Genomic DNA, 24,266 nt, shown 5'->3' with positions numbered 1-24,266 from the left:
AGCAACAACCACCTTGAGGAGTTGTTGTTGATGCCCGGAAAAGAAATAAAAACAAAGAAACATTGTTACTACCTTACGCCGACCCTGTCTTCTTCTTCCCTCACAAAGAACCGTACAACAGTGGTGCCGAAACCCGGGAAGAAGAAGAGATCTCGCTGCCAAGATGACCACTCCGTCCACCAGTCCATTTGCGGAAGTGATCCAGGCGCTCGCGGTCCTCCACCGTGAACAGCACCAGGAACTCCTGGATGTCCGGGCTGAGCAGGAAGAGCGATTTAAAGTCCTGGTGGAGGCCCAGCGCGAGGACCGTGAGCTCGTCCGGAGTCTGCTGGACTGGGAGATCCAGCCCGCCGTAACATCAGCCACCCACCCTCCCATAACACTACACAAGATGGGGCCCACAGATGACCCGGAAGTCTTTCTCGACTTATTCGAGAAGATGGCTAAAGCGTGTGGGTGGCAGCGGGCCAATTGGCCGGTACGAGTCATCCCGCTGCTGTCGGGCGAAGCCCAGACCGCCGCACAGCAGCAGGATCTCCTGGACTATGCTCACCTGAAGCGAGCCATACTTCAGCGGGCCGGCCGCAATCCGGAGGAACAACGCCAGCGCTTCCGGTCGCTGAAGCTGGAAGAAAGCGGCCGGCCCTTCGTATTTGCCCAGCAGCTCCGTGACGCCTGCCGCAGATGGCTGGTACAGGATGACCGGACCATCGCCCAGGTCGTGGATGCCGTGGTACTGGAGCAGTTCATAGCCCGCCTTCCTTCCCGAACATCGGAATGGGTCCAGTGCCACCGGCCAGACGATCTGGACACGGCCATCCAGCTGGCGGAGGATCACCTGGTAGCGAGGTCCAGGGTCGGCGAAATAACCTCTCTCTCTCTCTCCCCCTGTCCCATCTCTGTCTCTCTCTCCTCCCACTCCCAGGCCCAGATCGCGGGGACCGCCCATCCCGGCGCCCAGGAGGCAAACCCCAGGCCCGGACCCTCAGCGCTTCACGCCTCGCTGGGGCGCTTATCGGGATCGGGAGGGGGACGCCCGAACTATGGGCGGGTTTCAGGCCCCGACAGGTCTCTCTCCGGCCCAATCGGTTGGTCCTGCTGGCCCCGGGGGTGTAACGGGAAGGTCTGGGCCGGCGTGTTGGCATTGCGGGGGGGAGGCTCATGCCCCAGAGAACTGCTCCGTAATGGAGGTGGGGGCATTGATCCGCCTGCTCGACGCGCCAGCCGTCGCCCCCGGTCGCAATGGCCTGTTATCAAATACCAGTGAGTATTAAGGGGGATACCTATCAGGCCTTGGTGGATTCAGGCTGTAACCAAACCTCCATCCACCAATGCTTGGTGCAACACTCGGCATTGGATAAGAGCCGCACGGTGCAGGTAAGGTGTGTGCACGGAGAGGTAAGACACTATCCGCTAACGGCTATGAAAATTCAATTCAGGGGGAAAAAGCATAATGTGGAGGTAGCGGTTAATCCACACCTCAAACACCCGCTAATCCTGGGGACGAATTGGCCTGATTTTAACAAATTACTGGAAATCTTAAGCGCGGGTGTGTCTTGGAAAAATAAATCGCCGAATAGGGGGCGGGTTGCTCAGCTGGGGGAATCCCAAGTGATGACGTCACGCGCTGACTCGGGGGCAGGGCCGGGAATTTCCCGGTGGAAAGACTTTCCCCTGGAGCAGTCGCGTGACGACACGCTGAGACATGCACTGGAAAGAGTGCAGGTCATTGATGGGAGAATCCTCCAGCCTGATCGACCCCTGTCCTATCCGTATTTTAAGATTATTAATGACAGGGTGTATCGAGTGACCCAAGACACTCAAACAAAGGAAGATACAACCCAATTATTAGTACCAAAGAGCCGCCGGGAAATGCTTTTCCAGGCGGCTCACTCGAATCCCATGGCCGGACATTTAGGTCAAGCGGCCACTCTAAATTGCCTCATGACCCGATTCTTTTGGCCGGGCATTCACGGGGATGTTAGCAGATGGTGCGCTGCATGCCGTGAATGTCAACTGGTGAACCCATCGGCCACATCAAAAGCGCCATTGCGCCCTTTACCAATCATGGAGATCCCCTTCGAGAGAATTGGTATGGATCTCATCGGGCCATTAGAGCGATCCGCACGCGGGCACCGCTTTGCATTAGTCCTAGTGGATTATGCAACGCGATACCCGGAAGCAGTAGCGCTCCGGAACATCTCAGCAAAGAGTGTTGCGGAAGCTCTGTTTAGTCTGATCTCCCGAGTGGGGATCCCCAAGGAGATCCTCACTGATCAAGGCACCGCGTTCATGTCACGTACACTACGCGAACTTTACGGATTATTGGGCATTAAATCGATTCGCACCAGCGTCTATCACCCACAAACAGACGGGCTGGTGGAAAGGTTTAATCGCACGCTTAAATCAATGATCCGTAAATTCGTTCACGAGGACGCGAAAAATTGGGATAAGTGGTTGGAGCCCTTATTATTTGCTGTGCGGGAGGTTCCCCAAGCCTCCACGGGGTTTTCCCCCTTCGAGCTTCTCTACGGCAGACAGCCCCGTGGGGTTTTGGATGTTGTTAGAGAGGTTTGGGAGGACGAGCCTTCACAAAGCAAAAACGAAATTCAATATATCCTGGACCTACGAGCAAAACTCCACACACTGGGGCGGCTCTCTACGGAGAATTTGCTCAAGGCCCAGGAGGAACAATGCAGGCGATATGATAAGGGCACTAAACTACGAAAATTCACAAAGGGAGATAAAGTCCTTGTACTGCTGCCTTCTTCCAGTTCCAAATTACTCGCCAAGTGGCAAGGGCCGTTTGTGGTCACACGACGAGTTGGCGATCTTGATTATGAGGTGGTGCGAACGGACAGGAGGGGAGCACGTCAAATTTATCATATTAATTTATTAAAACTGTGGAGGGAGCCGGAGGAGGTGATGCTGGCGGCACTTGTTACCAGCGAGGATGACCTGGGACCGGAGAGTGTTAGCCGGAATGGGGCAAACACCCTGGTCGCCGGGGGTGACCATCTTTCGCCCGCTCAGCTCACCGATGTCCGGCGCCTCCAAATTGAATTTGCAGACGTGTTCTCCACCCTACCCGGGCGCACTAACTTAATTCAGCACCACATCGAGACCGAACCGGGCGTGGTCGTAAGGACCCGACCGTATCGCTTGCCTGAACACAAAAAAAAGGTGGTTCAGGATGAATTAAGAAAAATGCTGGAAATGGGTGTAGTAGAAGAATCCCGCAGTGACTGGGCCAGCCCGATCGTTTTGGTACCCAAAACAGATGGGTCGGTCCGGTTTTGTGTGGATTATCGCAAATTAAATGCTGTGTCGAAATTCGACGCGTATCCAATGCCGCGGGTTGACGAATTGCTCGACCGGTTAGGCGCTGCTCGCTATTATTCGACATTGGATCTGACAAAAGGCTATTGGCAGATACCCCTAACTCCTTTATCCCGTGAAAAAACGGCCTTCACGACGCCGTTTGGTTTACACCAATTTGTGACGCTTCCGTTCGGGTTGTTCGGGGCACCGGCCACGTTCCAGCGCCTGATGGACAAAATACTGGCCCGTCACTCGGCATATGCCGCTGCCTATCTGGATGATATAATCATATACAGTAATGATTGGCAGCGGCATATGCAACATGTGCGGGCGGTGTTAACGGCGCTGAGGCGGGCCGGGCTTACGGCCAACCCGAGGAAGTGCGCGGTTGGGCGTGTGGAGGTGAGGTATCTGGGCTTCCACTTGGGCCATGGGCAGGTGCATCCCCAAATTGATAAAACTGCAGCAATTGCAACTTGTCCAAGACCCAAGACCAAAAAGGAGGTAAGACAGTTTTTGGGTCTGGCGGGATATTACAGACGGTTTATACCAAATTATTCGGACCTCGTCAGCCCCCTGACTGATCTTACTAAAAAGGGGGAACCAGATACTGTCCAATGGTCGGAGCAGTGCCAACAGGCCTTCACCGAGGTTAAGGCTGCACTTTGCGGGGGGCCGCTATTGCACGCTCCTAACTTTGCTCTCCCCTTTCTTTTACAAACAGATGCATCTGAACGGGGTCTGGGGGCGGTTCTCTCCCAGGAGGTTGAGGGTGAGGAGCGCCCGGTGCTGTACATCAGCCGGAAACTGTCCAACCGGGAGGCTAGGTACAGCACCATAGAAAGGGAGTGTTTGGCGATACGGTGGGCGGTCCTCACCCTCCGGTATTATCTCCTGGGGCGAGAATTCGTCCTCTGTTCGGACCATGCTCCCCTCCAGTGGCTCCACCGCATGAAGGATACCAACGCGCGGATCACCTGTTGGTATCTCGCTTTACAACCATTTAAATTCAAGGTGGTCCACAGGCCGGGCGCGCAGATGGTCGTGGCTGACTTCCTCTCCCGGGCGGGAGGGGGGGGGGGGAGGGGGGCCGCAGGCCGGACGGCTGCCCGGCCTGAGACGGGCGGTGGGGGTATGTGGTGGGGAGAGCGTGGCTGAACACCCGAAAGGGGGAGAGAGAGAGTGGAGACACCGGCGGCTGGTCAGTAGCCCAATCAGAAATAATTAATAACACCTGTTTTCTCTAGTGATTGGGTCGGAGAGACGCCTTAAGGGAGCGAGAGAGACCAGTCTAGAGAGAGAGAGAGCGAAGCAACAACCACCTTGAGTTGTTGTTGATGCCCGGAAAAGAAATAAAAATAAAGAAACATTGTTACTACCTTACGCCGACCCTGTCTTCTTCTTCCCTCACAAAGAACCGTACAACAATGTTAGACTGATTTAGATCAGAAGTCCACTAAATGTTCATTCACTAAAGTCACAGCAAAGGCTGTTACAATTAACATAGAAACATCATAGTGAGCACAGCTCTGCCTCTTTTTCGATGACAGGCATAGAGCTCGTCCAGGATTTGAACCGAGGATCTCTCGCACCCGAAGCGAGAATCATACCCCTAGACCAACGAGCCCTGTAGAAACAATCTGCAGTGCCACAAAAAAATCTGTGAGACTGATCCAATCTACTCTTTGTTCATGTTGTTTTTGTTACGTGTGTCAGCAACTCCCTGGAGGCATATTACAGTTCACAGGCAGTAAAAACAGCCTAGTGGCCTAATGGATGAGGCACCAGCCTTCGAAGCTGGGGATTTTGGGTTTAAAGTACCAACTGGGTTGTCTTTGATGCAATTCCTTTTAAGTTGACTGTGCAAGACAATCCAGTGTTCCCTTTAAAAAGCTAGGTTCATACCCTTAGGTCAAAAAGACATGACAATGGAAAACTCCTCAGAGTAGCTGTTTTGTCATTAGGTGTACACACCAGATCGTCTGAATGCAATATGGCATAGGGATCCTAAAGTACTGTTTTTCTGAGTTACAAGAACTTCCTGAGCCATACATCAGATACAACAAAGGCTAGCATTGGCTTAATGGATTAGGCACCAGCCTTCGAAGCTGGGGATTTTGGGTTCAAGTCCCATCTGGGTTGTCTTTGTTGGGTTACATTTAAGTTGTGTGAAACAATTCCGACTGGTCTTCTCAAAACTTAGGCGTGATGATCTGAGGACAATAGTTAGCTTCAAATTCTCAGACTTGCTGAGGCGTACGGCTCGTCCGGGATTTGAACCCGGGACCTCTCGCACCCGAAGCAAGAATCATACCCCTAGACCAACGAGCCCTGCAGATGCAATCTGCAGTGCCACAAAAAATTCTGTGAGACCGATCCAATCTACTCTTTGTTCATGTTGTTTGTGTTACGTGTGTCAGCAACTCCCTGGAGGCATATTACACTTCACAGGCAGTAAAAATAGCCCAGTGACATAATGGATAATGCACCAGCCTTCGAAGTCCACTAAATGTTCATTAACTAAAGTCACAGCAAAAGCTGCTACAATTATAACAGAAACACCTGGGTTTGCACAGCTCCGCCTCTTTTTCAAAGACAGGCGTAGGGCTCGTCCGGGATTTGAACCCAGGACCTCTCACACCCGAAGCAAGAATCATACCCCTAGACCAACGAGCCCTGCAGAAGCAATCTGCAGTGCCACAAGAAATTCTGTGAGACCAATCCAATCTACTCTTTGTTCATGTTGTTTTTGTTACGTGTGTCAGCAACTCCCTGGAGGCATATTACAGTTCACAGGCAGTAAAAACAGCCTAGTGGCCTAATGGATGAGGCACCAGCCTTCGAAGCTGGGGATTTTGGGTTCAAGTCCCATCTGGGTTGTCTTTGTTGGGTTACATTTAAGTTGTGTGAAACAATTCCGACTGGTCTACTCAAAACTTAGGCGTGATGATCTGAGGACAATAGTTAGCTTTGAATTCTCAGACTTGCTGAGGCGTAGGGCTCGTCCGGGATTTGAACCCAGGACCTCTCACACCCGAAGCAAGAATCATACCCCTAGACCAACGAGCTCTGCAGTGCCACAAAAAATTCTGTGAGACCGATCCAATCTACTCTTTGTTCATGTTGTTTTTGTTATGTGTGTCAGCAACTCCCTGGAGGCATATTACACTTCACAGGCAGTAAAAATAGCCCAGTGACATAATGGATAATGCACCAGCCTTCGAAGTCCACTAAATGTTCATTAACTAAAGTCACAGCAAAAGCTGCTACAATTATAACAGAAACACCTGGGTTTGCACAGCTCCTCCTCTTTTTCAAAGACAGGCGTAGGGCTCGTCCGGGATTTGAACACGGGACCTCTCGCACCCTAAGCGAGAATCATACCCCTAGACCAACGAGCCCTGCAGAAGCAATCTGCAGTGCCACAAGAAATTCTGTGAGACCAATCCAATCTACTCTTTGTTCATGTTGTTTTTGTTACGTGTGTCAGCAACTCCCTGGAGGCATATTACAGTTCACAGGCAGTAAAAACAGCCTAGTGGCCTAATGGATGAGGCACCAGCCTTCGAAGCTGGGGATTTTGGGTTCAAGTCCCATCTGGGTTGTCTTTGTTGGGTTACATTTAAGTTGTGTGAAACAATTCCGACTGGTCTTCTCAAAACTTAGGCGTGATGATCTGAGGACAATAGCTAGCTTTGAATTCTCAGAGTTGCTGAGGCGTAGGGCTCGTCCGGGATTTGAACCCAGGACCTCTCGCACCCGAAGCGAGAATCATACCCCTAGACCAACGAGCCCTGCAGAAGCAATCTGCAGTGCCACAAAAAATTCTGTGAGACCGATCCAATCTACTCTTTGTTCATGTTGTTTTTGTTATGTGTGTCAGCAACTCCCTGGAGGCATATTACACTTCACAGGCAGTAAAAATAGCCCAATGACATAATGGATAAGGCACTAGCCTTCGAAGTCCACTAAATGTTCATTAACTAAAGTCACAGCAAAAGCTGCTACAATTATCATAGAAACACCTTGGATTGCACAGCTCCGCCTCTTTTTCAAAGACAGGCGTAGGGCTCATGCGGGATTTGAACCCAGGACCTCTCGCACCCTAAGCGAGAATCATACCCTTAGACCAACGAGCCCTGCAGAAGCAATCTGCAGTGCCACAAAAAATTCTGTGAGACCAATCCAATATACTCTTTGTTCATGTTGTTTTTGTTACGTGTGTCAGCAACTCCCTGGAGGCATATTACAGTTCACATGCAGTAAAAATAGCCTAGTGACCTAACGGATAAGTCATCAGCCTTCGAAGCTGGGGATTTTGGGTTTAAAGTACCAACTGGGTTGTCTTTGATGCAGTTCCTTTTAAGTTGACTGTGCAAGACAATCCAGTATTACCTTTAAAAAGCTAGGTTCATACCCTTAGGTCAAAAAGACTTGACAATGGAAAACTCCTCAGAGAAGCTGTTTTGTCATTAGGTGTACACATCAGATCGTCTGAATGCAATATGGCATAGGGATCCTAAAGTACTGTTTTTCTGAGTTACAAGGACTTCCTGAGCCATACATCAGATATGACCAATGCTTGTGTTGACCCAGTGGCCTAATGGATAAGGCATCAGCCGTCGAAGTTGGGGATTATGGGTTCAAGTCCCATCTGAGTTGTCTTTGTTGGGTTACATTTAAGTTGTGTGAAACAATTCCAACTGGTCTTCTTCAAACTTAGGCTTGATGATCTGAGGACAATAGTTAGCTTCGAACTCTCAGATTTGCTGCACACTGGCATCGAGATCCTAAAGTGCAGTTTTTCATGTGTTGGCATCTTATTGAAAGCATACAAAAAATCCATGACAAATGATTGGCGAAATGGCCCAGTGGCCTAATGGATAAGGCATCAGCCTCCAGGGCTTGGGATTGTTGGTTCAAGTCCCATCTGGGTTGTCTTTGTTGGGTTACATTTAAGTTGTGTGAAACAATTCCGACTGGTCTTCTCAAAACTTAGGCGTGATGATCTGAGGACAATAGTTAGCTTCGAATTCTCAGACTTGCTGCACACTTCAAATACGATTCATCCAATCTTGCTTAAATCTCACTGTCAACGTTACAAACCTAAAAGGTTCCACTAAGCTTTGGTACTGGAGATCTTGACTTCAAGTACCCCGTGGCTTTCAACTATGGTCTCATGTTAGGTGGATGATGATGAAATGCAAACAAGAAAATAGCTGCAGAAAGGTTGTGATTTCAAGTTAATGAGAGTGGCCTTGTCTGGAATTTGAAACTCAAGACCAGTCACACCATACGCGAGAACCATGCCCCAGGACCAATGAGACACGAATGTGGATGATTACACAAAGAACATGTTTGTCCATTAGTTGCACACATCTTATTTTACGGAATGCAAACTGGCATCGAGATCCTAAAGTGCAGTTTTCCATGCGTTGGCATATTATTGAAGGCATACAAAAGATCCATGACAATTGATTGGCAAAATGGCCCAGTGGCCTAAGGGATAAGACATCAGCCTCCGGGGCTTGGGATTGTGGATTCCTCCATTTCTTTTATTTTTTGTGTGTCTTTTTCAGTTTTTTCTAGATCTTTTTCTAAGATTTCTTTTATTGTTTTTTCTTGGTGTCTTTTATTCTTTTGTATTATTCTACAAAATTGTATTGTAGTTTTTTTAATCAGATATTTGACATTTTCCCACCATAGTCTTTTGTCTTCATTATATATTTGGTTTCCTTTTTCCTTTTCTATTATTCCTTTTATTTTTTTAACATAGTCTTCATTTTTTAAAATGTCACTATTTAATGTCCACACCCCTGGGCCTCTTTGTATTTCTTCTGTATTAAAATTAAACAATAAAAATTTATGGTCACTTAAAACAGTTTCATCGTACTTCATTTTTTCTATATAAATTTCTATATTTCTTGTGCATAACACATAGTCTATTCTCGAGTTACAAAATTCCCTACTATTTGTCTTCTAGAAAACTCCTTTTTCTTCCCGTTTCTCTCTCTCCAAATGTCTATCATTCCTTTTTCCTCCATTAGTGATTTTAGTTCTTTTCTTCCTGTGTCTGATTTAAAAACCATACCTTCTGTTATGTCCTGTCTGCTAAAAACAGTGTTAAAATAATCCCCACATACTATTATTTGTTTATAGTCGTTTAAAAACCTTCTCAATATGTTAAAAAAGCTTTTCTTTTCACTCTCTTCATTGGGTGCATGCACGTTAACTAAAATGATATCTTTCCCTTCATATTTTATTTCTAAAATCATACATTTTCCTTGTTTGTCTTTATATATTACTTTACTCATTTGTAGTGCATTCTTTCTTATTAAAATTGCTACTCCTCTCCCAGCTTTCCCATCTCCATTACTATAATAAAAGTCCCCATCCCATTCTTTTTTATATACGTCCATCACCTCATTTTTCCAATTTGTTTCTTGTAAAATAATTATTTCTTCTCTTTTACACTTTTCTTTTACATTTTGGAATTTACTTAAGTCCATTAAACCTCTTGCATTAAAAGACACACAATTTAAAACCATTAAAAGAAGGAAAAAGGAAATAAAAACCGTCATCTCAGTCCTCTTCTTCTCCCAAACCTCTCAAAGAATCATATCTGTTGTGGCTTTTCAGTTGTCCTTTTTTCAAACCTTTTTTTCTAGCAGTTTCTATTTTTGATAAAGCTTTTGCCGATCGTCTTGTTTGTCTTTTCTCAATTTTGTCTTTTTCTACTTCCTCTTCATGTTTTCCAGTCTCTCTGTCTGCTCCCTTGTTTTGTTCTTTAAGATCTTCTTTTTCTATTGCATCCAAAACGTTTTTGAAGCTAGATGTTATGTCCATTGGTGTCCATGCTACCTCCTCTTCATGCTCTATTTGTTGACTGTCTGTTTCTGTTTCTTTCTCCTTTTCTTTGTTTGTTTTCTCCTCATCCAATGTTATTTCTTCTGTTGTAGTTTGTATTGTTTGTGCCGTTGTTTGTTCCTCTTCATAGCTTTCCCTTTCACTGTTTTCTTTATGCATTTGCCCACTCACCTGGATCTCATCCTCCTCCTCCTCTTCCTCCATCCAACATTCACACTTATTTATATAATTCTGGCAGTCCGGGCACTTAATGGCATCGCAGTCTTGGGCAAAATGTCCCCTTTCCTCACATTTATAGCCGTGTCCTCATTACAAGCAAGAAACATGGCAGACATGGCCAGTGGCGCAATGGATAACGTGTCTGACTACTGCTCAGAAGATTCTAGTTTCAACTCCTGGCTGGCTTGCTTTGTACTTTTGGCTTGCTTTGACTCCTGGCTGCTGTATATATCCCTTAGTCCGTTGCCACCCTTGTGCAAGGCAACAGCAAAGAGTAAAAGACAAAGAAGGGCCACTCCGTCGGGGAATCAAACCCCGGTCTTACGCGTGACAGGCGGAGACACTGGCCACTATACTAACGAGGATCTGCGGAGTAAGAGGACCTGTTCTCCCACCACACAGATCAGCAATGTAATCCAGTCCTAACAGCATTGTCTGCAGCGCTGGCACTAAAGACCTTGGCTGACAGCAAGAGGAAGGTAGAAAACTGGGCTTGGGCAGTTTTTCTTCATTAACAATCCTTGCTTCTTCATCAGTCTTCGACTGGTCATCAGCAGTAACTTGAACAGTGCATCACACAGGAGAACGTTATTAGCATGTTTTGCAGCAAACAAAGCACCCCATTCATTCTTACACATTGCCCAGCTTTTACTCCACAAAATGTCAGCTTGCCCTTTCATGAGCTGCATCCAGTCAACCCTTGCAATGACATTCAAACCGGATGAGCTCATTACAGTGAATACTGGGTGACAGAAGATGAGAACTCTACCACTGCAGAGTGAAATTATCGACCTCTGTTTTTTTTGTGAGGTTGTACCTTCGAACACTTTATCCAACCTCAAAGTCAGAAAGAGATGGCATCCATACTCTACATTTTTTTCGCCCACACAAAGAACTCCTTGGTCGAAAGCTTCCATTTTCTACACTTCTGTGAGAGGATTTCCGCAAGCGTTGGTAATATAGTGGTGAGCACAGCTGGCTTCTAAGTAGATTCCCAGCCAATGTATTCCTTTTGGCTGCCGTAACATTACATGGCCAGGCGCCACTCTTGTGAAGATGTCCCATGACATGTGGGTAGATCAGTGCATTTTGAGATGGTTGGGATCCATATGCTGGACATGTTTTTCAGTGCAGAACCAAGACAAAGAGGGCCTTGGTTGAAAGCATTCTTTTTGAGCTCTTCTGGCACGAGAAGTCCGCAAGCGTTGGTGGTGTAGTGGTGAGCATAGCTGCCTTCCAACGCATTTCCTTTGGCTGCTGTATATATCACTTAGTCCGTTGCCACCATTGTGAAAGGCAACAGCCAAAAAGTAAAAGACAAAAAAAGGGTCTCCCCGTCGGGGAATCGAACCCTGGTCTTCTGCGTGACAGGCGGAGATACTGTCCACAATACTAACGAGGATCTGCAGCATAAGTGGACCCTTAGGAGGAGTAAGAGCTCTTCTGGCAAGAGACGTCTGCAAGCGTTGGTGGTATAGTTGTGAGCATAGCTGGCTTCCAAGCAGAAGCCATTTGCACGTAGGTGTAGATCATTGTCTAGGCAATAGGAATATAGGTAGGTAGGACAAGTAAAATACTCAAAATTATGGGTTCGGATCCTGTCTCGGCCGCAAATAATATAAAACGAATTTGTATTTGCTCTTCATCTAAACACACTTTATGAACAATTAAGAGAGCCCGGTGCTTTTGGAGAAGTTATCTTACTCGCACCATCTTCGTGCTTCGAAGCATGTTATGGCAAAATTGGATGTCATCTTACCGAATATTTTTGCAAAATAGTTGCAAGAACATACATATACACATATGTGCCACACACCAGCCTCCATAAGGAAAACGAGAACATATGTGACAAGATGGCCGAGTGGTTAAGGCGATGGACTGATAGTTGATTGTGCTCTGCACGCGTGCGTTCATATCCCATCCCCGTCGCTCACATGCTCTGGTACTTGAGAGAGCCTGGTGATTCTGTGGAAGGTGTTTTACTCGCACCCTCTTAGCAATTTGAAGGATGTTCCTGCAAAATGTTATGTCGTCTGTACCGAAAATAGCTGCAAACACATACTTACGTGCCATAGTCCAGCCCCTATCTGAAAAGTGGCTAAATGCATGATGAGATGGCTGGGTGGTTGAGGCGATGGACTGGTGCTCTTTGGTTAGCCAAAGCATGGAGGTAAAAAGAAGAGCATGTGGTGCTGACTAACCGGCCTTTCTTGCCATGGCAGCTTTCAAAGGGGAAACGCCCCCTCAAACCAACAGAAGACTCTGAATCTTCCTGAATAAATATTATACAATTTAACAATAAAGGTCATAGGGTGTTCAGTGTCTTTATTATTCCTCTATCTGTGTGGTAAAAATAGGTTCAATCGGGACAAATGATCCCTGTCTCTTGTGTTAAAAGTGTCGTGTGGGACACCCGCGTCCAGGTTCAGCCTTGGCTAAGTGCCAATTGGGACAAATTATCCCTGTCTGGTATGTCAAAAGTGTCGCGTGGGATGCCCGCGTCCAGGTTCAGCCTTGGCTAAGTGACAATTGGGACAAATTATCCCTGTCTGGTATGTCAAAAGTGTCTCGTGGGATGCCCGGGTCCAGGTTCAGCCTTGGTTGATAGCCTATCGGGACAAATGATCCCTTTTTTCAGCACAAAGAGGTGCCAGGTCTGCGCCTGCGTTGAATGGCCATATGGCCCGAGGTCCAACTCTGGGTATTTGCAGGCGTCTCCCAGGATGGCTCTGTCCTTTGAGCTGCATAAAGTGGTCGGAAGAGGGCTGCCCAAAAGCAGGGGTTAACTTCTGTGAGTTACTTCTCCACTTCAGAATATCCCTGTAAAAATTTCTTTACAATATTTAAAACAGTTTGATAATTTAGTCAATTAATTTCACTGGAACAATAAGCACCCTAGGTTGCATAGGAGTACATTGCAACAGCCAGTTAATAAAAAGGATTGGGGCTTCCTGAGCATTTATTTCATTATTATGCCTTCAGTGTGAGACTACTCGCGCACTGGTCAATCCCTCCCATCCCAGAGAACACTATCTTGGTTTTTGGTTGAACAAGCTATCCTCCTTCCCCTTCCACTACTACAATGTCTATCCATCCTTATATTTATTCATTTTATTTTGTAAATGTGTTATTTTTGAGGCTGATCTCAAAAATATAATAAATTTTACTGACAGAATTTTAGGTGCAGGCTAGAACTGTCTCTGCCATTTGCAGATAACGTTGTCATTTTGGCTTCATAGGACATGGACCTTTAGCATGCAGTGGGACAGCTTGCTGCTGAGTTTGACATGGCAGGGAAAGAAATCATGGTGCTTGACTGGAAAAAGGTGGCCATCTCCAGTTTGGAGGAAAGTCCTTACCCCAAATGGAGTTCAAGTATCTGCCTTTTTTTTCATGAGGAATGAAATGTGAGATTAAAAGTAACGCAGTTGATGTGATTGTCTGTTGTGGTGAAGGAGCTGAGACAAAAGGCAATGTTCTCAATTTACAGCTCAATCTAGGTATCTACTCTCACCTATGGTCATGACTGAAAGGACAAGATCTCGGATACAACCGGACACATTTTACTAAGTGTTATGACCCGCTTATTGCAACAAAAGAGAGATGAACAAACAAAATAGCCTGAATGCAAATTATTTACTATAAAATGTTACTCATGGAACAATCAATCAAAGCAACCAACAAATGTCTAGGGATAACAATGAAGATAAAAAACTTAGGATATAATCACAACAACACTTTAACTACATGACATAAGTAATGCAAAACAAAACCATAAGCTTAAAGAGTCAATGAGATGGCAGGTCTTGACATGAGGACTCCTGAGTAGCCACAGCGCCCTGGGGTAGCTAGCACAACGACTTTTATATACCTATTGGGGAGTAATGCAGGCATCCAATCAGGATTTACCACATACTCCAATCTGGAATCTTAGGATCATCACAGTGTATTAATATTGTAAAACGTAATACCTGTCGCTCTGCCTAAATCATAAAATATTCATCAGGTTTGTATTCCACTCAAAAAAGTAAATGTAGTAAACTAGAAAGAATCTTGAACCTAAAAGTAAAAATTTTACTGATAAAAGCTGCAACACAGGACAAATGAATGGGGTTTCAAAACTTGAGGCCCTGCTATACTGCAAACTAACCATCCTGGAGCTCCACTTCTTTGATGTGCGGTGTCTTCCCAGTGATTTGTTTCTCATTCAGGGAGTCAGACAGAGAACATCATCCAAAACAACACTATCTACATGAATACACTGAAGAGTGGAGTACAGATATATCCACATCTACACAATCACTTGCAAAGAGATTTTAAGCCGCAGAGGTGCTGTTTGCCAGATGTTTATGAAACTGTTCTTCTCTCAGCCGCCACATCCCTGTGTTTACAGTAAATGCGAGGAGTGCAACCCATTTACAACCCCACCTACTGCAGTGTAGGAGTGTTGGAAAATAGTATACCATCACTCAGCCTTTTCAAACATTATTCAGACATGAAACATCCTGTGCACATGAGAAAATGTTTTGCTGCATTCATGTCATGTGTGCAACTTTTTGTCCATGTGTTTCTTAAGCTGCATCGAATAAGCGAAACTCTGTAGACACTGATCAGATCTGTACGGTTTCTCTCCAGTGTGAATCCTCTTTTGTTTTTTCAAATGTGTTAACTGATTAAACCTCTTGTCACAGTGTGAACACTTGTTCGGTCTCTCCAGTGTGAATCGTCTGGTGCAGTTTCAATTTCGGAGCTGTAATAAGTCTTCTCACACTCAAAGCACATATACTCTTTCACACTAGTGTGGATCTTCATGTGTTCATTAAGGTTTGCTGATCGGTTGATACCCTTCCCACACTGAGTGCATGTGAACTAATTCTCTCCAGAGTGGGTCTTCCGGTGTTTATTAAGGTCTGAGGAGTTGCTGAAACTCATCCCACAACGAAGCTGCAGTCACACTAGAGTTTGAGCATGCGAAATTATGTTGCACGACGCTGCGAAAAGGGACGTGATTAAACAAGATGATTAGACATTAAAAAAGTGAGCGATTGGTACATATTTAAAATTTCTGTGCAGAGAGGTCATGTTTTGATCTTCAACTTTGATGTTTTGATCTTGAACTTTGCAATGCAGTAAACTGCGAAACTTGATGCACGAACTTGCATTTCTGGTCTGACGCATTCGCATGTGTATGAAATGAAGTCTATTGAGAGAAAAGTCCAGTGTGACTGCGGCTTAAGTGCAAGTGAATGGTTTCTCTTCAGTGTGGCGCATCATGTGTAGATTAAGGGATGATAATTGGCTGAAACTCTTCCCACACTGAGTGCATGTGAATAGTTTCTCTCCAGTGTGGATCCTCATGTGTTGATTAAGGTGTGATAAGCAGTTAAAACTCTTCCCACACTGAGTGCAAGTGAATGGTTTCTCTCCAGTGTGGATCCTCAAGTGTTGATTAAGGTGTGATAAGCAGTTAAAACTCTTCCCACACTGAGTGCAAGTGAATGGTTTCTCTCCAGTGTGGATCCTCAAGTGTTGATTAAGGTGTGATGAGCATTTAAAACTCTTCCCACACTGAGTGCATGTTAATGGTTTCTCTCCAGTGTGGATCCTCATGTGTAGATTAAAGGATGATGATTGTCTGAAACTCCTCCCACACTGAGTGCAAGTGAATGGTTTCTCTCCAGTGTGGATCCTCATGTGTTGAATAAGGGATGATGATTGGCTGAAACTCCTCTCACACTGAGTGCAAGTGAATGGTTTCTCTCCAGTGTGGATCCTCATGTGTTGATTACGGTGTGATGATTGGCTGAAACTCTTCCCACACTGGGTGCATGTGAATGGTTTCTCTCCAGTGTGGATCATCATGTGAATCTTAAGATCGCTTTTTCTTCCAAAACTCTTTCCACATTGAGTGCATTTGAAACGATTCTTGTCTCTCCTTTTCAAAATAACATCAGTCTGTAAATGTGTTTTTTCCTCAATTTTGATATGATGTTCCTCCTCTTTTCCCTCATTCTCTTCAATTAGGTCTGAAAAAAAAAGTTTTTATTAAGTCTTAAAAACTCTCAAAAGCTGAAAAGTGAAATCACACTGGAAACATTGGTTACACCAGCCTGATCTCTCGAGAAAACATAAGTATTTTACGTTTTGTCAGTTCAGTGGCTAATTCGTACGAGTTCAGACGTATGAAATTGTACGATTTTAAAAATGAGGCGTGGCACCTACCCCCACCCCTAAACCCAACCGTGATAGGGGGATGAGCATATCGTACGAAAATGTACAAATTAGATCATATGAATTTATACGAATTAACCACTAAATCAAAGTAATGAATTGCTGTGAGATTGTGTTGGTTACACACACTGTAATTTTGATGCACATTAAATGTAAAATAAATCAGACCATATTTTCTTTGGTCCATTAATGTGTACACATTTAAGCAGATTAATCGGGAGTCAAATGTGTTGGATATAAATGGCAGATACATAATAATCCAAACTTTTAACATGTCTGTGGTCCTGGCCAATGTGTTTGCTCCTAATTGGCACAATGTACAAATTTTCAGTGATTTATTTTCAATTTTGCCTAGTTTTGACACACACAATTAAAATTTTAGGAGGTGATTTAAATTGTGTTTTGCACCCAACTTTGGACCGCTCTAGCTCTTCGAGTAATACATTAAGTCAGCCAACGCAAAGTATCAACTCCTTCCTTCAGACATATGGTGTAAGTGACCCCTGGAGATTTAAATATCCATCTTCCAAGCAATTTTCCTTCTATTCACCTGTGCATCAAACCTGTTTCAGGGTTGACCATTTTCTCCTGGACAAGCAGTTACTTCCCTTAATGTCAGAAGTAGAGTATGGTAGTATTGTTATTTCAGACCATTGTCTAGTCTCACTAAAGCTATGTTTTCCAGGCAATGTAATCCCCCAAGGTACATGGCGGTTTAACTCAAAACTCTTGGCAGACGGCGATTTTGGAAAATTTATTGATGCTAAAATTGATTTCTTCCTTGAGACAAACGAATCCCAAGAGATAAGTTATAGCATCCTATGGGATACTCTGAAAGCATATATAAGAGGACAGATTATTTCGTATCAAGCTAATGCAAAAAAACTATGTCAAAACGGTTTACAGAGATTATGAATAAAATTAATACAATTGATCAGCTATACTCAACATCACCTTCCGAAGAGCTCCATAAGAAAAGACTTCTTCTGCAAGCGGAATATGACTCCTTGACAATTGAAAATGCAGAGCATCTCCACATAAGATCACGCCAGATTCATTATGAACATGGTGAACGAGCTGGCATGCTATTGTGTTACCAACTGAAACAATCCTCAGCAGCTAGTTTTATAGCAGCAGTTAGTAAGGATGATGGCAGTATTATTACTGATCAATTTAAAAACTTCTATAATACTCTTTGCAGCTCTGAGGTAAACGAAAATGAACGTATTAAGAGATCATTTAATTATTTAGAATTACCATCCCTGTGTGATTCAGATCAGTAGGCATTAGAAGGAAATATAACACCTTCTAAAATTGAAAATGCAATCAAAAAATTTAAACCAGAAAAGCACCAGGCCCTGATGGTTTCCCGGCCGAGGATTATAAGAAGTTTTCTGCCTAGCTAACACCCCAGTAGTGCAAGGTATTTGCTGAAGCTCTTGTCTCAAAATCACCCCCCACCCCCTCCATGACATCGGCTGTTATAACAGTACTTCTTAAAAAGGATAAGGTGAAGGTGAGTGAAGTCAGTCATGAGAAAGATAATTCACCCAGATCAAACTGGTTTTATTGTTGGGAGACAGTTATCTTACAGCCTGCATCGCTTATTTAATATTATTTATTCACCTAAAAATAATACCAATCCAGATGTCTTAATTTCTTTAGATGCCCATAAGGCATTTGATAGAATAGAGTATATCTATTTATTTACAGCGCTTAAAAAATTTAGTTTTGGCCCTGGATTCTGTTCCTGGGTTAACATTTTATATTCCAGGCCCCAAGCATCCATTCGAACAAATAACATAATTTCTAAATGCTTTCCACTCTCTAGGGGAACGAGACAGGGCTGCCCTCTGTCCCCTCTGCTCTTTGACATTGTCATCGATCCTCTTGCAACCGTATTAAGGAACTGGCTTGCAAGGAATTTTCAGAGAGGGGCAAGAACATAAGCTCCTGTTATATGCGGATGATCTTCTATTTCTGTCAATTCCAGATACATGTATTCCAAAAGCTCTTACAATAATTTTCGAATTTGGAAATGTTTCTGGATACAAAGTCAATCTAGCAAAGAGTCTCCTTTTCCCAATCAATGATAGAGCACAGCAAATGTCCTTCCAATCTTTTCCATTTTCAGTAAGTCCTGATAAATTTGTATATCTGGGTGTGAGTGTGACATGCAAATATAAGGATTTGTTCAATAATAATGTTAAAATGACATTAGACAAAGCCAAACGAGACATGACGCGGTAGTCAACCCTTCCTTTATCTTTGGCTGGGAAGATCAATTCCATTAAAAAAAAAAAAAAAAAAAAAAAAAAAAAAAAAAAAAAAAAAAAAAAAAAAAATCACAATTCTACAAAGATTTCTGTTTCTATTTCAGACTGTGCCTGTTTTTATTCCCAAGTCATTTTACAAGGAGCTGAATAATTGTATTTCTACATTTCTCTTGGATAAGAAAATTCCTTGCATAAAAAGGAATTCTTTGGAAAAAAAAAAAAAAAAAGGAAGAGTGTGGATTGGCAATGCCAAATTTCCTATACTATTATTGGGTGGCCAATTTACACAAACTGATATTGTGGTTTCCCTTCAGATGGGGAACTTCAATGCTATAGTGGAATTAATCCACTTATGGGAATTTCATTCAGAAAGCCAATCGTCTGAAAGAGTATGTAAACGAGCCAATTAAATGCCAATGAATTGGCAGCGTCAGCTTGCACACCTGATGCTTGTTGCAATCAATTTGGCAAAAAAAGCACAGCGAAAGCAAGATGAGGCATAATTTTTCGCTTCAGAGACATCTACAGCCTTCTGAGAGAGTCGATGAGGGTTCCAGAACGGTGCGTATAAAAGTTGCAAATTTCCTAAAAGAGCAACACAGTCGTGCAGCACGTCCTTTTCAGGATGACGCTCTGACTGTGCGTTTCTGGATGTGGTGGTTTCCTGTCCCCGGATGATGGGCACGAGCACTACGTTGCATGTCTGGGGGTCCAGCATGTTAATGCGGTGCTTGCGGGCAGTTCATGGCGTCATTGCGATGGCATGTCTGTTGCGCAGCTAAGATCACGGCTAGCCCTTGCAAAAGGGCGAACCACCCAAGCTGTTCCCTGCACTGCAGCAGGCACTCGGGCAGGTCTCAGGGTTCCAGTGGGAGATTATCAGTCGCCTTTGGGCCTGCGCACCTCCCGCTCCTCATAGCGCTCAATCCAAGCTTCGAGCGATGGAAGCGATCGGTCTAACCAGTTGGTAGCCCTTGCGCTCTATGACACCGGGGAACAGATGTCCACTGCTGCATCGGAGGGTGGGCTTTCATTGTCCGATGAGGATCCAGACTCGCTCGCCCCCTCCAGGCAGGTGAGCGCTGTCACGGATGCTGAAATAGACATGTTAGCTGTGCTTTCCCGGGCTGCTTCGGCCATGGGGTTGGAGATGGTTTATTCCCCCAGCTCCGTAGCTGGATCGGGTGTTACGTAGAGGACAAGAAGGCCAAGCCTTCGAAGCCTCTCGCCCCCTTCTTCCCAGAGGTGCACAGTAGGCTCACACAGTCCTGGAGGGCACATTTTTCTGCCTGTGCTGCGTGTCCCTCCGCCCTCACCACTTTTGACGTTGGAGCAGCCAGTGGGTATGAGGCGATTCCTGAGGTCGAGCGCGCCATTGCGGTCAAACTTTGTCCGTGTGTCGCTTCTTCTTGGTGGGGTCCGCCTTGTCTCCCGTCCAAAGCCTGTAGGTTATCTGCCTCCCTCGAAGCCAGAGCTTACAAGGCTGCGGGCCAGGCTGCTTCCGCCTTGCACGCTATGGCCCCCTACCAACGCTACCAAGCGCAGGCGCTGGCCCGGCTGCACGAGGGTGGGTCTGACCCAAGCTTGCTACACGAGCTCGGCACCGCAACCGACTATTCTCTTCGGACCACTAAGTCCGCTGCGTGTGCGTTGGGGAGGATGATGTCCACATTAGTGGTCCAGGAGTGCCACCTCTGGCTAAACCTGGCGGATATGCGGTAAGTCGACAAAGTCCACTGTCTTGACTCCCCCATATTCCAGGCTGGCCTGTTCGGTGACACCGTCAGTGAATTCACCCAGGAATTCAAGGCAGTGAGATAGCAGTATGATGCGATGGGTAATGTCATCTATCGGTGGGACCATAAGCTCGTTCCCCTTGCTGAGCCATCCACATCTGCTGCTCCTCGCGTTGAGCACCTCGGAAGCAGGCAGCCCCCCCTGTCCAGAGCACCGTTAAGTCTGGTAAACGGACCGCGAAGCTTCCCTGAGAGAGGTCATCTGGAGAAGAGGGAATTTGCTCTTTCCCCGCTGGAGGGCCGGGCCCCATTTCCAACGTCACTTTTCAGTGCCACGCAAACATCAATGAAACAACAGTTTTCCATTTCGCCGGATGTGACAGCCCGAACTCTGCCAGTCTGGAACGCTATGCCTTCCAGCTCGCAGGTTCTGTGCATTTCGCCACTTCCCAGATCTGCATACCCACTCCGCACTGGAGATTGCTGTCCTCCAGCCGAGAAGGAGAGCGGGTTTTACAACTCGTACTTCATCGTGCCCAAACAGACCGGTGGGTCATGGCCAATCCTAGATCTGCACGTTTTGAACCGCTGTGTGCACAAGCTGCCGTTCAGAATGCTCACGCAAAAACGCATCCTCCGGTGCGTTCGTCCTTGGAATTGGTTTGCAGCGATTGACCTGAAGGAAGCGTACTTCCATGTCTCTATTCTTCCATGCCACCGTCAGTTTCTGCGGTTTGCATTCGAAGGTCGAGCTTGGCAATACAAAGTCCTCCCCTTCTTGCTCTCTCTGTCTCCACGGTTCTTTACCAAGCTCGCACAGGGTGCCTTAGTCTTCGGCTCGCGGGCATCTGCATACTCAATTATCTCGACCACTGGCTGATTTTAGCCCACTCTCGGGAGAAATTGATTATGCACAGAGACAAGGTGCTCCAGCACCTCCACTTGTTGGGGCTTAAGGTCAACCAAGAAAAGAGCAAACTCGCCCCCGTGCAGAGGATCTCTTTTCTCGGGCTGGAGCTGGACTCAGTCACCATGACAGCGCGCCTCTGTGGAGAGCGCGCTCAGCTAATGCTGAACTGTCTGAGAGAGTTCGACAGCAAAATAGTGGTCCCACTGAAATTATTTCAGAGTCGCTCGGATTACTCCATCTGAGACCACTTTACAATCGAGTCCTCAGATGCACATGGCATGCGGGCACACACCAAGTCACTGTTACTGCGCTGTGTCACCGCACCCTCAGCCCTTGGAACGACGCCTCATTCATACAGGCCGGAGTGCCTCTAGGACAGGCGTCCAGTCATGCTGTTGTTTCAATAGATGCTTCCAGCATGGCTGGGGGGCTGTGTGTTGCGAGCATGCAGCTGTGGGTCTGTGGAAAGCAACCCAGTTGCATTGGCATATTAATCGCCTAGAGCTGTTGGCAGTGTTCCTCGCTCTTCACTGCTTTTTTTCCGGCGCTGGAGCAGCAGCATGTGCTGGTCAGGACGGACAGCAGGGCGGCGGTGGTGTAGATCAACCGCATGGGGGGGGGGGGGGGGGGGGGGGGGGGGGATATTGGCTCTCGCCGCATGCTCAGCTCGCCCGCCGTCTGCTCCTCTGGAGTCATACGCGGCTAAAATCTCTGCACGCCATTCACATTCCAGGCGAGCTCAACCGTGCAGCTGACGCGCTCTCACGGCAGCCTTTACGTCCAAGAAAATGGAGACTCCACCCCGAGTCTGTTCAGCTGATATGGGTGCGATTCGGGGAAGCCTGGAGCGATCTGTTTGCTTACCCCGAGAACGCTCATTGCCAGTTGTTTTTTTCCCTGACCGAGGGCTCTCTCGGCACTGGCCCACAGCTGGCCTCGGGGGATGCGCAAATATGCATTTCCCCTAGTGAATCTACTCGCGCAGTTACTGTGCAAGGTCAGGGAAGATGAGGAACAGGTCTTGCTAGTTGCGACCCTCTGGCCCAACCGGACCTGCATGTCAGAGCTCTTCCTCCTCGGGACGGGCCTCCCCTGGCAGATCCCTTTGAGAGAAGACCTACTCTCTCAGGGACAGGGCACCATCTGGCACCCTCGCCCCGATCTTTGGAACCTTCGCGTCCGGTCCTTAGACGCACACCGGTCCTTAGATCTGTCACAGAGAAGACCCCCGAAATTGCCAGATCAGCGTTGTGCTTTCATTCCTCCAAGAGAAGCTGGAGAGCAGGCTGTCGCCCTCCACACTCAAGGTTTACGTGGCTGCCATCTCTGCTCATCATGACGCGGTGGCTGGCAGCACCGTGGGAAGGCATAACCTCATCATTCAGTTCCTCAGAGGCGCTAGGCGAATTAATCCACCCCGCCCCCCTCTAATGCCCTCTTGGGATATCGTCTTCATTCTCACGAGCCTGCGTACAGATCCCTTCAAACCACTCAACTCAGTATCTTTAAGATTTCTGTTCCTGAAGACAGCTCTGTTTGTCGCGTTGGCATCGATTAAAAGGGTCGAGGGCCTGGAGGCATTTTCAGTCAGTGACTCGTGCCTTGAATTCGGGCCGGCTTAATCTCAAGTTGTCCTGAGACCCCGCTCGGGATATGTGCCCAAGGTTCCTACCACACTGTTTAAAGAGCATGTAGTGAGCCTGCAAGCGCTACCCCCAGAGGAGGCAGACCCAGCCCTTTCATTACTTTGTCCAGTTCACGCTTTGCGAATTTGCAACGCTTTGGCCCATTACGTTGTAGGTCTGCCCTCTGGTCAGTCAACTTTTTGGGTATAGGTGCTTGCTATGCGTGATCCACACTAGGCGATCCCATATGCTTTTTCAGCCACAGTGCAGTTCCCCCTCACAAGCGGACACGTGTCTTCCCTCTCCGCTAACCATCTTATTATATGCATACTCCCCCTTCTCAGGGCTAGTCCATATATTCTGCCATCATATCTCCCCACTTGGGAAGCAGAGGTTGGCCCACTCTGCCTTGCGCCACATTGCGCCGGGTGTATGATAGGGCCCTATGGGTTCGAACTGTGTTAACGTGCTCTTTACAGGCAATTTCCAAACGACATAACACATACATTCTGCTTGACCTTTTGTGTACTTATAGCTCCCTCTAATGGTGTTGTATAGACAATGCCAACCTATAGATACACAGCAATAACCCCACACTGGAGATCATTAATAATATAATAACTTCAATTAAAAAACAGTTAAGGCATTTTAGAATGACCAAGACAATATTTCAGATGTTTTACAGTGTCCTCAGCCTGCTGGTTTGTCCATTCACACACATATTCATCATCATATGATCTCTTATAACAAACCCTTTTTAATGCACATAATATAATTTGTTCAGTAAAATTGCTTTTACGTACGTTTATCTCTTCTTATGGAATAAAAAGCTTTTCCTACTCAGTTATGCGTATGTTTAATGCTCATAGCCTATCCAAAATGCAAATAAAAATAGGTGGCTGGACATAAACCTAAGTGAGAAATACCGCTTCATCTTTAAAAAAGGGGAGGAGACTGACAGAAACTCAGAGTTTAGAGAATAAAACTAGCTACTGACCAGGTTAGATTCACAGAGTAAGTGACCACGGTGACTGACTCTGAGTTAAAGTTATCTCTTTCAGAAACAAGCTTGACAAACCTG

At 46.1% G+C, this 24,266-nt stretch overlaps 1 protein-coding gene, 5 non-coding genes and 1 pseudogene across 6 annotated transcripts in view; 1 reads left to right on the top strand and 6 right to left on the bottom strand.

Annotated features, from left to right (window-relative positions):
- The window catches only part of LOC130222065 (zinc finger protein 850-like), an 80,297-nt gene that overhangs the window by 34,911 nt on the left and 21,120 nt on the right, over positions 1 to 24,266 (top strand). The window lies entirely within an intron of this gene.
- On the bottom strand, positions 5,581 to 5,652 carry trnap-cgg (transfer RNA proline (anticodon CGG)). Its single transcript has one exon. It is a non-coding gene; the product is annotated as a tRNA-Pro (tRNA).
- On the bottom strand, positions 5,926 to 5,997 carry trnap-cgg (transfer RNA proline (anticodon CGG)). Its single transcript has one exon. It is a non-coding gene; the product is annotated as a tRNA-Pro (tRNA).
- On the bottom strand, positions 6,651 to 6,722 carry trnap-agg (transfer RNA proline (anticodon AGG)). Its single transcript has one exon. It is a non-coding gene; the product is annotated as a tRNA-Pro (tRNA).
- trnap-cgg (transfer RNA proline (anticodon CGG)) lies at positions 7,044 to 7,115 on the bottom strand. The gene has a single exon. It is a non-coding gene; the product is annotated as a tRNA-Pro (tRNA).
- On the bottom strand, positions 7,389 to 7,460 carry trnap-agg (transfer RNA proline (anticodon AGG)). The gene has a single exon. It is a non-coding gene; the product is annotated as a tRNA-Pro (tRNA).
- The window catches only part of LOC130222068 (gastrula zinc finger protein XlCGF57.1-like), a 110,361-nt pseudogene continuing 101,625 nt past the window's right edge, over positions 15,531 to 24,266 (bottom strand).

The sequence above is a fragment of the Danio aesculapii genome, chromosome 4, assembly GCF_903798145.1.
Source record: "Danio aesculapii chromosome 4, fDanAes4.1, whole genome shotgun sequence".
Lineage (NCBI taxonomy): Eukaryota > Metazoa > Chordata > Actinopteri > Cypriniformes > Danionidae > Danio > Danio aesculapii.
Note: the sequence above shows the minus strand (reverse complement) of the source record. Positions and strands in the feature narration are given on the sequence as shown.